The sequence below is a fragment of the Petaurus breviceps genome, unplaced genomic scaffold, assembly GCF_028583685.1.
Source record: "Petaurus breviceps papuanus isolate PSGF00001 unplaced genomic scaffold, PetGlider_PUasm1.0 80, whole genome shotgun sequence".
In the NCBI taxonomy this organism is placed as follows: Eukaryota; Metazoa; Chordata; class Mammalia; order Diprotodontia; family Petauridae; genus Petaurus; species Petaurus breviceps.
In genome coordinates this window covers 7,160,228-7,176,535 of record NW_027186540.1, presented here as the reverse complement: position 1 = coordinate 7,176,535, position 16,308 = coordinate 7,160,228, and the positions used below count along the sequence as shown (strand labels likewise).

At 37.0% G+C, this 16,308-nt stretch overlaps 1 protein-coding gene across 3 annotated transcripts in view; it reads left to right on the top strand.

Moving 5' to 3' along the window:
• The window catches only part of LOC138176003 (protein FAM107B), a 182,585-nt gene that overhangs the window by 102,359 nt on the left and 63,918 nt on the right, over nucleotides 1-16,308 (top strand). The window lies entirely within an intron of this gene.

Sequence of the window (16,308 nt, the reverse complement as noted above, 5' to 3'; positions counted from 1 at the left end):
CATAACTTTGGTCAGTTTCGGGCTGTGCCCAGCCTCCCGTCCACCGCCCCGGGACCCGCAGGGGACTGCTAGGGAGAGGTCCTGGTGGCAGCGCTTCGGCCAGCCCAGCCTTGTGTCTCTTGGTGTCGAGTCACCAGGACATGGTTTGGATCTAAATGTTGAACCTTAGGTCTATCAATCTGGTATTTTTAACGCATGGCATAATTGTCGAAATGAGAAATCCTTTGGAGAGTTGAGATGGAACAGCTGATGTGGCTCTGTTGCCTGCCGTACACCTAACAAAAAAATCACCTAACTTGCTTCAAGTCTAGAAGTAGAGTAGTTGGTTGGTTTAGTTGTGGATGAGGAATTATTGCCCTCCTAGAACAGGAAATGTGGGTATAATGAAGAGGATGCAGAATTATTAAATGAGCAAAATGACTACCTTTTTTTGAGTTTGGCCAAGTTAATCTTCACCAAGAGCAGGCTATAAATCAATTACATTAATTTTCTCCTCATCAGTAGTGTCAGTAAAGTTCTGCTGGATAGTACATGCCCATATTATATGCCCAGTAAGTTATTTATGTGTTTGCAGTGTATTGGTTACGATATTTTGCTTGAGTTGCAGTTTAGTGGACTGTGTAATAGACTTATGGGATCAAAAACAAACTTCTCATCTCCTTTAACATCAGTCTGAAACTTGGCACTAGATGACCAGTGGCTTTCTATCAGTGGGATTACTTTCAGACCTAAAATGCCATTATGCTAATGTTGCTTTAAAGTAATGCAGGTTGTTTCCATACAGCCTAGCAAATAGCCAGGCATTTGCCCAACATAATAAACAAGGACCGTGAAAGATAATGCTCTTCCTCAGAGGGGAAAATATGGGAAAAATAAAACTTCTGTTTTATTAAGTCAGTTTTATATGAGAGGGAAGTGTGTGTGTGTGTGTGTGTGTGTGTGTGTGTGTGTGTGTGTGATTAAAAGGTATTTGCTCATTGAACAATTTGGGTACCAAGGATCTCTCATTTTAATTTTTGTGTTAAAAGAGTAAAATTCTTAGTTGACTTGACTTTCTATTTACTATATAGAGTAGTAAGATGATGTGCTAAAAGTTGGGAGGACTTCCAACAAGAAAGGTGCTGTAGTAATATATTGTGCTCTTTTTTTGGTTTTGGTATCCTTTGAAAACGAACAAGCTGTTCCTGTGAAGAATCACTTGTAGAAAAGACAGAAAAGTGGCTGGGAGTGGGGTGGGAGTGAGAAGTTTGGTGCTAGTATTGGTACAAATGTTTTTGAGATTTATCAGTAGTCCCTTAAAGCAGAATTCAAATGAAAATCAAATAGGAAAACAAAACCATCAGAGTTCTTGCACCTGGTTTTCAGCCTGTCTTTGGAGGTGTGGACCATGTGTAAGCTTGTAGAATGGAGACATGATTTCCTTTAGATTTTTTCTTCTTCAGGTTTTGTTTCTTTGCTGGGGACATGCTCTGATCCTTCTCTTTTTGATATAATGGCAACTTCATCCTGGCTTACTGGACTGGAAAGTGTTCTAAGGGAAGTGACAAGTTGCATTCCTTGTATGTTTGAAGTTAATTTGAGAGATATTGTGGACAGCCTCTCTGCTCTGGCCTCCAGGGAGAGTCAGAGGGTTGAGAACAGATGACTTTCAGTTTTTTAAACCATTGAAGCTAAGGGTAGAAAGGACACTCCAAAGTTTTTCTTTGGATAGTGTGGTAAGAGACAGAGAAATATAACTTTACAGTTAGAGAATGTGTGCATGGTGTCCTGGCTTCTCCTCTAGAGCTCATGTTGTTCTCAGATGGTACTTCAAGCTATGAAAACTTTACACAATACTAAAGCAAAAGGCCTTACTTAGCTCAGGGGAAGGAAGAAGAGGTGCACTCAGCAGCCAAGCAAGTGTGAAATAGCTGTGGGGAACCGAAGGGTCACCTGATAGGGCCCCCTGTTCTTGTTCACTTCCTTTTCCTTTTTTATTTCCCTTCTCTCTAATCTTGACTTATCTTTATCTCCTTTGAATAAACCTTTTTTTTTTCTTTTCTGTTGTTCAGAGGACATGCTGGACTTTGCTCTTTTTGTGAATTTTGCCATTTACCTTTGCCATTTAGGGATTGTGTGAGTAATAGCCAAGAGGGGGAACCTTAGAGGTCACCTGTTTTAGCCTCATTATACAGATGAAGAAATTGAAACCCAGACATTGTCCAAGGTCACACAGGTAAGTAACAGAACTGGGATTTAGACCCTGGTCCTCTTGATTATATATATGCCTTTTTACACTCAGCCTGGGGCAACCTGCTGGGTGGGGGTGGGGGAGTGGAGAATGGAAGCAATAACTACCCTTCCTCTCATCTTGGAGGAAGGCACACTGGTAGTAAAAGAGATGATAAAATCAACTTTCCTTTCTGTTTGCCTGGAACAAGGTGCTGTTCTGCCACAATGAATATAGGTAAGGGGCTCTAGTGGTAATATATGCATTAACTACCTACAGGTTTATAGGAGGTTCACAAGCTCATGGAATTTAGAGGACCTTAGAGATCTTTCAGACCAAACCCTGAAAGAAAACTAAAGCTCAGAGAGGAGTTAAGTGACTTGAATAAGGTCATAAAGGTATTGGTTAGCAGAGTCTAGAATTCAAACCCAGATCCTCTGAACAAGAGTCCCCGGAGTTTTCTACTATGATGTGTTCAAAGAACAGTGTTTATTATGTAAATATTTAATATTGATAGCTGATATTTATATAGTGCCTTCTCTGTGCCAGGCAATGTGCTAAACACCTTACACATAATTTCATTTGACTCTCACAATAACCCTTATGAAGTATGTGCTGTTATTATCTCCATTTTACAGATGAGGAAAGTGAGGCAGTCAGAGGTTAAGTGACTTGCCTAGGGTCACAGAACTAGTAAATGTCTGAGGCCTTGTATGAGCTTGTGTCTTCCTTATCCTAGGCTTGGCCCTCTGCGTCACCAACCTAATCCTACTTTCCTTTATGAGCTATGTTTTCTTTTCCCCTTTGTATCCAGCACACCTGGATGAGAATTATATTTATTATAGTTAATAATAGATATTTGGATGTTTCTGAATGTATAAATGGGGAAAATACCATATGAAAGATGCTCTTCAAGTGGGTGATCATCTGTGCTTAGGAGTAGAATGATTTAAAATTACATCTATAATGATGAAGTTTGTAACTTTAAACTGGTGTTGTGGTTATTGTACTTGATCAAGCCCTTTACGCTTGAATTGTGAATTGCTTGCCCCACCAGTCTCTCCATACTTTTCTATCCATTGAAAGACATTGGTCTAGGTCCCCAACAGTCAGAACTGATGGAGGAGAATTCCAGTCTGCTATCTAGGTGAGGGCTAGTGTTATTCTGAGTGTGGGTGTGTGTGTGTGGGGGTGGCCATAGCTTAGTTCTGTACTCAGACCTAATATGTAGTTGAATGGAAAACTAATAGTTATTAAAGAGGAGGTGGCAAAGTACAGAAAAAAGGTAAGCTTTTTGAAAGTGTGAAAGGTAGCTTTGTCTTCATTTTTATGTATTGCACAGTACTCACTTTGGACATAATAGATGCTTAATACACCATAAATACTCAACAAATGTTTGTTGAGTAAATATTTTGAAACTAGATAGTTTTTTAAATTCAGAAGGGAAAGGAGGGAAGAGGTAGAGGAGACACAGATTGAGGAATGGAGACCAGTTTTATTTTACATGTGTTTTTAGCAGGATTGTTCCTAAGGCTTTGTTAAAAAAACAAAAACAAACCTTGCATATAGTAGTCTACAGTAATATCTAACCATCTGGTACTATCCATGAAATTGATAATTTAAGGTTTGGGGAGATAATTGAGGAATAGTAACATTCTATAAAAACATAAGGATTTCAGACTTATCTACTACGAAAGAGGGAGCTTTATATTTAATGTGGCCACCTTATTTGAAGTCATGGTCTGGTTTGGAGTTGTCGGGGAATCATTAGTTATATTCCTGGTTCTGTTCCTGAGTCATAATAAGCCCTTTATTTTATTTTATTTTTTTTTGCCTTTTGGAGGGCAATTGGGGTTAAATAACTTGCCCAAGATTACATGGCTAGTTTTTTCTTTCTTTTTTTTGGTGTTAAGTGCCTGAGGCCGGATTCAAACTCAGGTCATCCTGACTCCAGGGCCAGCGCTTTACTCACTGTGCCAACTAGCCGCCCAATAATAGGCCCTTTATATGTCATTTTATTATTCACCTCTGTCTCTAAATAAGGAAATGTGAAGTTTTAGAGTTCTTATAGAGATTGTGAAACTTAACTGAAGTGCAGTGTTTGGAGATCATCTCAGCTCCTTAGGCAAAGTAAGATGTTGAAATGAAGTATGGTTTGTAGTCTTGCGACTTCCACCATCTCCCTCAGTCTTTTTCTTCCTGTTTTAATAGGCACAGGATACGGACTGACGCATTTCTTCTTGTATGTGAATTCTGGATTTCTCTTTGTCCTTATTCCTTATCAGGTACTTGATTCTTTTTCTAGTGTGTTAGAGAATTTCTCTTTCATTCTGCATAGAAGCATAACTCATGAGATAGAGGATGGAACAGGGTATGTCCCCTTGGATGTGTCCCCAGGTTGTCATGCATGTCTCCTGGTCCATGTTATCTTGCCTCTCAGTCTTCTAATAACTAAATCTCTGCTTAGACCATGACACTGACATCACTGATAGACCTGGTCTTTCTTTACTAACTTGTCCTTTTCTTTTGTGACAGGCTCCCAGAATCCTGTCCTTGTCAGAATTAGCTGAATGATTAGTTTAGTATATCATCTGCAACTTGGTTTCCTCATCTCTATGCAGGTGAACCAGAAAATAACCATTCTATTTACCTCCCCCTACTTTGATGTTTCATTGGTGTCATGAAGGTGACACAAGGTTCTCCAAGACTTTGACACTGGCTTATCAGCCTTTCTTACCCAACTAGTGTACAGGTATAAGGTGGGATGAAGCTTCTTTCTATCACCTTGCAAACCTGCCTGTATAATTGAGAGAAATTCATTACTTGGTTGATCTCAGTGTGATTAACTTTTCAGCCATAAATAGCTCTCGAAGTTCTGATAAGTATAGAAGGGTTATAGTTATGGAAGTTCATGGAAAGCAATATTTGCCAAATCACTCAATCAGCAGATATTTAATAATTGCGTGCTACCTGCCAGGCTTTCCTCTAAGTCCTGGGGCTACAAAGAAAAAGCAAAAATAGTCCTTACTCTCAAGGATCTTATATGCTAATGTTGGAGATGTATTTATAAATAGGTACATATAAGATACATGCAGAGTAGATGGAGTAATTTTAGAAAGCACGGGTACCAGCTTCTTGATTATAGTGAAGTATAGGCTGTCTCAAAAATTGAGAATTTTGGGATACCCTGTCTAAACAACTTAAAGCTTAAAGGCTGCACTAAGACTTTTGGGACATCCTTTATAAATATCTACTTAATAAGTTGTATGAGAAGATAAGAGAGTTAAGTATTGACAAGAGAATAATAATGATGCAATAGAATGATGCAAATGTATAAGAAATGTTAAATGTTGTAGGCTTTTGGTTCAAGTTATGTTGAGATGTAATGTGGTGCTCTTGAGTCATTGAACAAAGGAAGTTTAGTGTATTCAAACACAGTATATTTAGCAAGGATAGTGATCCTTAACTTCTCTGGATTACGTGGCAACCAGATAAGTTCTGGTCATCAGGGTATGGTGTTACTCAGTGGTCCTAGGTAACTACGAAGTCTGACGAGTCGGAGAGGTACTAAGAGGTATGAGATGGAGGTAGGACCATTTGTGCCCCCAGTCTAGGGGAGCTGGGGCCTATTTGGTTGCTTATGGGGAGGAGGCTGTGTCAGGGAAGGTGGGGCCAATGAAATTGAATGGTGAGAGGAAGTCAGGAATACTGGGCTCAGAACATGCTGGGACGCTAGATAACAGTAGAAAATATTTTTGCTTTTCAGCATTATCTTTTACCATTGGAATAAGCAGTGTTCTTATAAGTATAACATAAAGATACTCGAATCTGTTCGATTGTTTGGCCCTTTGGTGCTATTAGAGACATCATTCTTAATGGGAAAATCATAATTTATGATCTAAGGAGAGGAAAAGTATATGTGTGTATTACACATTTTAATTCTAGAGTTAACTAAATAGAAATTACAGTGTCGTCTTAGAATAATTTATGTAGCGTTCTTGTAGGAACTCTGTTGAAGGTAAGTTGCCATTAATTAAAAACATACAGCTACGTAATTAGGCGAGGCTTGCTTTTAAAAAAAAAAACCTTATGTTTTGTTTATTTATTTATTGGAAATATCAACTTGGTAGGAAATGGCAACAAGATAGTCAGCTTTTTTTTCTTTTTAAGCAATTGGGGTTAAATAACTTGCTCAAGGTTACACGGCCCGGTGTTTCTGGGTGGGTGCTAAGTGTCTGAGCCCGGATTCGATCCCCAGGTCATCCCGACTCTGGGGCCGGTGCTCTTACTCACTGTGCTACCTGGCCGCCCCGATAGTCATCTTTTTACTATATGTATGGACGTTAACCACACATCATCATTTGTCCCCACATATGCATAGTATCCTCACTTTAAAAAAAATACTAATTTCATTAATTCTCTTGGCTCTTCATGAAGAGACCCAATGCTTCTTCTAAGCTTCTTTTACTGGCTTTAACTCAGTACATTCCTTTATTGAACTAAAAAAAAAGAACATTAGAGCTGGGAATGAACTTGAAGATCATCTAGTCTAGTTCCATTATTTTGCAAAGGAGTTCACTGGATTTTGCAAATATTTGTTTTTGAAAGAAACAATATTTGATAATAGTCTTAATATAGAGGATACTGAGCTGGTAGTTGAGACCTGGGTTCACCTCCTGTCCCTGGCACTTAATCATGTGGTCTTGGGCAAATCATTTAACTTAGGATTCCAAGTTTCCTTTTTATAAAATAGGAGGTAGCGATGGTGAACTAGTTATATAAGGATTTTTCAAGTTCCAGATGCATAATTCTAACTCAGTTGTAGAATCTTTAAGCAGAACACCCTGTCAAGAGTTTATTCTAGTTTTGTCCTTGGTAAGTTATGAGTATGATGACCACATGACATAGATTTTCCAGGCCAGACCTAATTTCAAGAAAAAAAAAAGTGTGCTTTTCAAAATGAGGCCTTAAAAAAGAAATATGCTTTCTTAACCCATGTGTCCTGATTTTTTAGTTCAGAAAATAGGGTCACTTTTAGAGCTAAGAGGAATTTGGAAGTTTAGGGGGATTAAAACTACAGTATCAACCCTATTTAAATCTAAACTCTGGCTCATTCCTGGTGAAGTCAATGACATTTAGTACTTGTCTGTGCCTTAGTTTTCTTAATTTCTAAAATGACTATAAAAATATCAATGAATCTTTTCAAAGAGAATAAATTTTAAAATTTTGACTTAGTGCTAAGTTTTGATTTGAAATAACAAAATAAATGTTCAGTCATTTTAGTCATAAATGACTCTGTGACTCCATTTGGGGTTTTCTTGGCAAAGATGACTGTCGTGGTTTGCCATTTCCTTCTCCAGCTCATTTTACAGATGAGAAAATGGACAAAAACAGGGTTAAGTGACTTGCCCAGGTTCACATTGCTAGTAAGTGTCTGAGGCCAAATTTGAATTCAGGAAGATGAGTCTTCCTTACACCAGGCCTGGTGATCTACTGCCCCATCCTACTTTTGAGTAACTTACATTCTAAGAGAAGACAAAATTGTGTGATGCCAAACTTTTAAATTAAAGGTGATTTAGTCAGTGCATCTGGTAGGCTGGATATTCTAATAGCTACTGAGGTACAGTACCTTACTTCATAGCCTTTATTTTTCTGTAGTTAAGTTGAAGATACACAGGGAAATTCAAGGCAATCAGTCAAAAAACTTTAGGCATCTACTATATACTACATGTGTAGGCAGAATGATGAAATAAGCCAAGTTTGTCAAGGATGCTCTTAGCTGCTTCTTTCTCTCATCTTTTACTTTCCAGAAATGAAAGAAAGCATATGTGTAAGTATATTTTAAAACATGCAGAAAGGCAGCTTTGGGGATAATGGAAAGAATTCTGGGCTTGAAGTCTGAAGCAGCTAGGCAATGCCGTGAATAAGAGTGGTAGACTTGGAATCAGGAAGACCTTGGTTCAGATATTGCCTCAGATACTTACTAGCTGTGTAAACTAAACTTACTTAATGAGTCACTAGTTTCCTCATCTGTAAAATGGGCTTTGAGGATCAAATGAGATAACAAACTGTGTTTTGCAAATCTCAAGGTGCTATATTAATGCTAGCTCTTATTATTACTAATTATTATGGAGGTTTGAGTTTCAATTCCTTTTCATCTATTAACCAAACTTTGTTCTCTTGAACAAGTCACAGGACACTCAGGACCTCAGGGTTCTTCATTTGGGAAATTGGAATTGACTTCACTAGCCTCATAGGATTATTTGAGGAAAACTTTTTCCACTATATGCTGCTGTGGTGGCCCATTTCATTTTTTTTTTGGAGGGCAATTGGGGTTAAGTGACTTGCCCAAAGTCACAAGGCTAATAATTGTGTCAAGTGTCTGAGGATGGATTTGAACTCAGGTCCTCCTGACTCCAGGGCCAATGCTCTATTCACTGTGCCACCTAGCTGCTCCCCATTTCACTTTTAAAAAGCTATTTAGAAAGTTTTGAATTAATGCTTTCCTCTGCATGAGATTCCCTGTAACAACCAGAAGTTGGACAGACACGTTATCCCCATGACTTATTGTGGGGGGCAGAGGTGAGAAGTTGTGCTGTCAAAGCTCAGAGGTTAGTGTGGCACAAGCTTGGGCTAGTTCTGTTACCCTAAAAGGTTTTAACAACAACCAGATGATAGCACCCTGCTTGACTTTAGGACCATTTTAGGTAAATGTGAAGTATTCATCAGTAGAAAAGACTGGCTGCTAGGTGGTGAATTTTTTCTGTCCGTAATGATCCATGAAACAGATAACAGCACCAAGATACTTGAAGTCATCACTAATGATTTTAATTTTCGAGATTTGGAAAGCAAGAACCTCCCCAATATGATTTTGCTTATCTATCTTCTCTTTCCCTTTCCCCTAAAAGACATCAGGAAATAACCTTCAAGGTACAAAAAGACCTTTAATTTAAGGAGGGATAGTGTTACGATGGTATGTGGTTAATGAGGAAGGTTGGAGGGCTAGTCTTAAAAGTAATGCTTTGGTAGGGGGAAAGGAGTGTGGTATTCATGGATTAATTGTATATACTGTATGTTTGTATATATATTACGTATATACACATATGTATATAGGCTTAGGGACTTCTTTTATCTTTTTTAAGGAGACCTACCCTCAGAGGTCAATAATTTAGTATGTTGTATAGAACCCTTCGCTACAATATCACTGACAAGTGATAGCTCTCCTTGTCACTCAACTTTTGATGGAGGATTTATTATCTTGGGAAGTCTGGGCATCTTGGCTTGAATGTGTTATGGGCAACTTGGTGCTGTTCGGCTATCACTTTTAATTATCTTAGTTTTAACACCTTTGTAGGCCATGTTGTTAACAGCCTTCCTGGTTCCAGAGTCCAGTTGATAGAGTTATGTTTGTTTCCCTTTCCCACTGACTGCCAGAGTCACTGCTTTTGTGAGGTCCTGGTAGAGAAACTGAATAGGTGTTTAATTTAGCATGGAATGAACAGAGAGCGCTGAGCTTCAATCCCAGAACTAACTCTTCTAATATAACCAAGACTTCTCTGTGTTTTTGTGCATTCTTCAGACTTTTATTGTGAAACTTCACTTTAGCACAAATACTTTAAAGACATAGAAAACAAGTTGCTTTCAAGCTTCCAACCTGCAATTATTCATAAGCTTCTTGTTTTTCTACACTTTAAAAATTGAGATATGATTGAAATACTATGGCTTTTCCCCCTTTTTTGTGCTAAAAACAAAATAACTGGCAAATACATGTTGCCTACATATGCTTCAATGGGGCTATAACACAGAATAATTTCAAATATTTTCTATTTATAGTTTCACTTGTTGGACTCTTCCTGTTTCACTCATCAGAATTATGAAGAAAAAATATACATTTCTTAAAAATGGGGATAAAATAGTTGAATTATATCTGAGCTCAATGTCTGGCGCATAGTAATTGACTCATTGTGATTCAAAAGTGACAAATATTTTATTCAAATACCCTAAAATTCTTCTAAAATATATCATTTTAGTTTTGTGGTTATTGAGGTTTTTTAAAAATTGTAATAAAATGTTAGGACTAGAAATGAGCCTTAGGACTCATCTAATAAAGTGCCCTTTTTGGTTAATATACTTCTATTCCCCATGTTTCTTCTAGCTACCACAAAAACCCCTAAACTTCACAGAAAGATCAATGAGACACTAATGATCAATTTTAAAAATATTTTTATTATATGCAGACTGCTCCACTTTTGTTGACATATCCCTAACACCATGCTTAACATATAATAAATGCTTATTGATTGATAGAATGTCTATACTTTGGTTTTAACATTAATACATGAGATTAATGTGTTGTGTGCCTGTGAGAGACCCTTATTAACCAAAGAGAACCATTCTTTTATGTTAATCAAATTTCTGGCATCATTAACTATATTCATCCCGTTTCCTTGCTTCTGAATCACTTGCCATAAGACTATTAGTCATTATTACATGTGTTCAGTAAATTTCCCAATGTACATTTGTAGTAAACATTGACTCCTCCTTTGGATATGAATAAGTTTGATTACTTTTTCTACTTATATATGTATATGCTTCTATAAGTAGTGTTCTTTCCATTGTAAGTAATTTTTGCTGTGTTTTCCCAAGAATTTGAGTTGTTTTTCACAGCTGTTTTATTTGTGTTGTTGTTACCATATAAATTGTTCTAGTGTGCTTACCTTACTCTGCGTCAATTTATTCAAATTGATTTCTCCAAAACTATTCCTTTCATTGCTTCTTTGGGTTACAATATCACTTTATATTCATATACCATAATTTGTTCATCTGTACCTGAATTGGTGGGTACTCTCTTTATATCCAGTTCTTTGCAGCTACCAGTAGAGCTGCTATGAACATGTTTTATACATAGAAATCTTTTTTCTTTCTCTTCTCATTTGGCATATAGGCCGAGAAGTGATACCAGTGAGTCAAAGTTTACTGTTTGGGGGCAGGGCTAGTTTCAGAATGCTTCCCAGTTCATCATTGTGCCTATCTTGATGCTCCATTAATAATTTTCATTTTTAATCCTCTGCTTTTAACTTTAAACGTATTTCAGCGGATCTTTGGCTTCATCAGTATGGGTGTTACCTGCAACTGTACTGAACTAAGCCCATCTATATTTTCTCTTTCTATGATGATTCTTATTCATGTTTTCTTATAGGTGTTCCATATTAGTGGGAAGAATACTAAATTTGGAGTCAGAGGACCTGGATTTTGAATCTCAAACCTCCCACATACCTGTATGACCTTGGACAACATACTTAGCCTCTCTTAGACTCAAGTTTCTCTTTCTTTAAAATGAATGGCTTGGATTAGATAACATACGGGCCTTTCTAGCTCTAAGTCTGTTCTTTTCTTATCTTTATATGGCTACCAGTGCACACCTTAGGATGTACCTTGAGCTCACTACATGGCCCACTGCTACAAAGTCCTATACTAATACCCCATTTGAGTCTGGAATTGATTCCTGAGTTCTTGAAGGCTCTTCCAGTAGAATTCAAGTTCTAGCAGACTCTACCTAGTCTGAAAGACTTTTTCAATATGGGCTCAGCATTAGATTGATTCAGCTGTCCATGGACAAACCAAGCTCAGTATGGAGAGGTCACCAGTTGGCAGGCTATTAGATGGTGAATTCTTTGGGCATGGAATCCCATGAAAAGAATACAAAATTCTTTTTTGAAAATGTTAACAAATAATACAAGATAGATTTTTACTGTGTTATTTCATGGACAGATAGAAACAGTATTGTAATCTCTATTTTTATTAAAATCCTGCATGATGTAGATAAAATTAATGTAATAGTGCTGCTTTCTTTGGGGAAAAAGAATTCCTCAGATTTTTGCGGGGCAAATATTGCCAGAATTTGTTATAATAAGTACATTTTTTTTTCATTTTTAATGATGCAAAATCCCCAAAAGCCTTGCTGTGAGGAGTAGCATGGGGGAAAAAACAGTGCTTTAATGGGAGCAAAACCTTTGTCTTTTTATGTTTTTTTTTTGTTTTTGTTTTTTTGCTTTTTGGAGAGCAATTAGGGATAAGCGACTCGCCCAAAGTCACACGGCTAGTACTGATGTCAAGTGTCTGAGGCCAGATTTGAACTCAGGTCGTCCTGACTCCAGGGCCAATGCTATTCACCGCACCACCTAGCCGCCTCTGTCTTGTTATGTTTTAGGTTATTGCCCCTAAAGATCATGAAAACGGAGTGGTTTCTGCCTTTAGAAGCATAAATTATTTCTCATCCCCTGGGCCTCCCAACCCCCATAGGTGTGATGAAATTAAGCCAAAGAGGCATAACCAAAAAGTATTCTATCCCTTGACTGAAGGTGAAATGAAACTTAGACTCTTGATTTGGCCCTCTGTGCCTCTGAAAACATTTCATGAATGAAAATAAGGAAGCCCTGTTGCAGTAATCTGTTAGCCATGAGAGAGACATATCATACAGTAGTGAATAGAGTGAGTACTTTTCTTGGAACTGAGGTCAGTATTTTACCTTAGAACCATAGCTTTGTGACCTTCAATGAGTCGTTTATGACCTTTTACTCTCTACTCTAGAAGTTGACTAGTTCCTCACGCTGATAAAATCACAGGTCCACTAGACTGAAATTGCCTCCATTTGCCTGAGTTTACATTTACTCTCATTTTATTCTCATTTCCGTGGAATAAGAGTAAAAAGAAATGTGATTGCTTCTTGGTCTTTCTCATAATTCTGAGTCAAGTGTGATCAGATATGAAGATCTAAGCCTAGTGTGTTTGTAAGTGTTCTAGGGTAAAATGGAAGTAATCTGCTTAGATGTAACTTTGAAGTAATCAAGTTGAATCCCCTCTTTTCCAGATGAGGCAGCTGAAACCCAGAGATATTAAGTGATTTCCTCAAGGTTGTCCTAGAGTAACTTGTAGTGTTAGGATATCATTCTGAGTCCTGTGTCTTGCAGCCTGCATCCTGATGATAGAATTAGCCTATTTTTGATTGTGTTGCTCATTTTGTCCTTTGTCAGTAACTATTTTAAACTTTTGTTGTATCAAGGATTTGCAGTGGTCAGGAATTACTATTTTAACAATTGTCATTCACTTTGGTTTTTCCACCTGTTTTATATCTCCATAGCCCTTTAGGTATCAGTAAAACCCAATTCCCCATGGAGTCCTTTAAAAAAAACCAAAAACAGTTTACAGACACAGGTTTCCTAGCCTTTGGTTCTGCTTGTTTTGTCTTTGTGTCCACTGTTCCTGGCCTGTAGTAGGTACTTAAATAAATGCTTCTTGAATTAAATGAATGAGTCAGGGTACTCTTGATATGTAAAATAGTATGTTGGTATTGTTGAAATGCATAGGGGTGGTTTTCTATGTGTTTTAAGGTCACTAAAGTTTTTTCCTTAATTTATTTCCCTAATAAACTTTTCCCTTTCCCCCCTCCCTTCTAGGCATCTGTAGTTAAGTAAATGTGCAGGTTGCTGGGCTTGCATTAATAAATCTTCCTGCTTTCCCATTCTGTACTTTGTTTAGGATGTGGTGGAACAGTCATTGATGTGACCATTTCAGTGACTCCTTTAAAGAAAAAAAAAAGAACTAACAAAATTGAGAGCTACTGAATGAAAGTTCAGAAAAGAACCTAATTTATCATACTCATAGCTGTTCAATAATATGTAAGTAATGCTATCCCAAAGAGCCTGTCCAAGAATTACATTTTAATTTGTGCTATTAAAATTTGTTGATGCATTTTAAGTCTTTTTTTCCAATGTACTCATTCCTTAATACCATATAGAAATCACCCTTTGTAACAAAAAATGTTAAGTAAAACCTGATCAACAAAGTGACCACATCTGATAGTACGCATAGCATTCTATATCCATAGATATAGAATTGGTCACTTTCCCCTTATATCATTTTAGCCAATCTGATGGTATAAGATATCTCAAAATTGTTTCAATTTTCATTTCTCTGATCAGTAGTGATTTAGAGAATTTCTTCACATTGCTATATATAGTTTTGATTTCTTCACTAAAAAAAAAAAACAAACCTACCTGTTTGCATCCTTTGATCATTTATTAACTGGGGAATAACTTGTATTCTTTTCTTTTTATGTTTTTGGAAGGGGCACGGCAGTTGGAGTTAATTGACTTGCTCAAGGTCAGATAGCTAGTAATTGTGTCAAGTGTCTGAGGCTGTATTTGAACCTCTTGACTCCAGGGCCAGTGCTCTATTCACATTGACACCTAGCTACCCCAGTAACTTGTATTATTATACATTTGAGCAAAAGCTCTTTATATATTTGAGCTGTGAGACGTTTATCTGAGAAATTGTCCAAAAAATTTTTCTTCCTATTTTAAAAGTTTTTATGCTTTAGTATGTGGTCAGTTTTTTTAAAGATACCACATACTGCTGAGAAAAAGGTTGTATTTCTATTCCTGTTCAGTTCTGTGTGTGTGTGTGTGTGTGTGAGAGAGAGAGAGAAAGAGACAGAGAGAGAGAGAGAGAGAGAGAGAGAGAGAGAGAGAGAGAGAGAGAATTTAAGATTCTATTCACCTACTTTTTTTTGTTTATTTTTTGGTTAGATTTATCCAATTCTGTGAGGGGAATATTCATTTGATTGTTGATAGTTTGCATTTTTTTCCTTTGGATAACTGTTTATGCCTTTTGATGAAAAGAGCTAACATTTATATAGCATTTTTAAGGTTTGCAAAGCATTTTACAAATATTTTCACTTTATCCTCATAACCCTGAGAGATTTGTGCTCTCTTATAAACCTCATTTTACAGAAGAGGAAAATGAGGCAGAGGTTAAGTTCTCTGTAAGTGGTCGCCTAACTAATAATTTTCTGAGGTTGGATTTGAACTAAAGTATTACTAATTCCAGGTTCTGCTCTGCATTCACTTTGCAACCTAGCTTTGACTATTTATCTACTGGTAATGACTTTTAGGCTAGCATATTTGAGTCATACACTCTATATGCCAGACATTTTTAGGGGCTATTTGATACAAAAGGGTTTTTTTCCCCTCTCATTTGAGAGTTTCTATTACATTTGGGTTAATTTTACATCATCAAGATTGTCTGTCTTGTCATCATTTCTTCCCCATATTTGGTTTCAAATTCTTCCCAGTCATGAATATGACCAGTTAACTTTTATGTTATTTATCCCATTGAAGCTTATTGTGGTAAATGGGAGAAGATGATAATGTCTTTAAGAAGAAATTTTTTTTCGATTAGATAAATATCTACCAGTTTGACTTAGGCTTCACTTTTTAGTAAGTTTTTCATATGTGTGCATCAGTTTTCACATCAATAAAAATATGGGTGCTTCTCCATTAAAGTCTGTCACAGTTGAGAAGTGAATTATGTTAACATTTCTTAACTTGCATTTGAATATAAACCTTCTATATTTCCTAGAGCAGGGCTTCTTAAACTTTTTCCATTTGAGACCCTTTTTTGCATTTTGATGGCATTCACAGTGCAAAGTGTGCATGCTTTGTGTTCAAAACCAGGTCTGCAGTGAAGTTGTATGATGTAATATAGCAGGCGCTGCCAGGAACACCTCAGATTCATTATGAGTTTGATTTTGAATTAATTTTTGGTTGCTGCGTGTTCAGAAACCTTTTACAAATATTGCCAAATTTTTTGAGACCCCATATGGGGTTGCAACCCACAGTTTAGGAAGTTCTGTGGAGAGTCTGTGTTTAAAAGAGGTAAATAATTTAATTAGTAATGGCACACAAAGACTGGCTCTTGTCTTAAGATCTCAGTGATTTATTGGGCAGACAGGATCCCCATATTTTTCTCCTGAATAATCCCCAGCTCTTCTCTAAAATAGCAGAACATATCCCCTGTGTAGCTTTCTGTTTCTAAGAGGAATTTTTAACTAAATAAATGAAATTGCTTTTGACCAAAGGTACCTCTTTCAGAATGGCCAGTGTATGCTACCTAAACAGTGGCAATTTTTTTTTAAGTTTATTCCCTTCCCTTCTACTGTCACAACCTTCAACTTCTCCTTTAACTCTTTCCTTTTCTACCCTCTCCAATCCCTTGTCAAACCTTGTCAGTTTTACTTCCAAAACATCTCTTGTATCAGG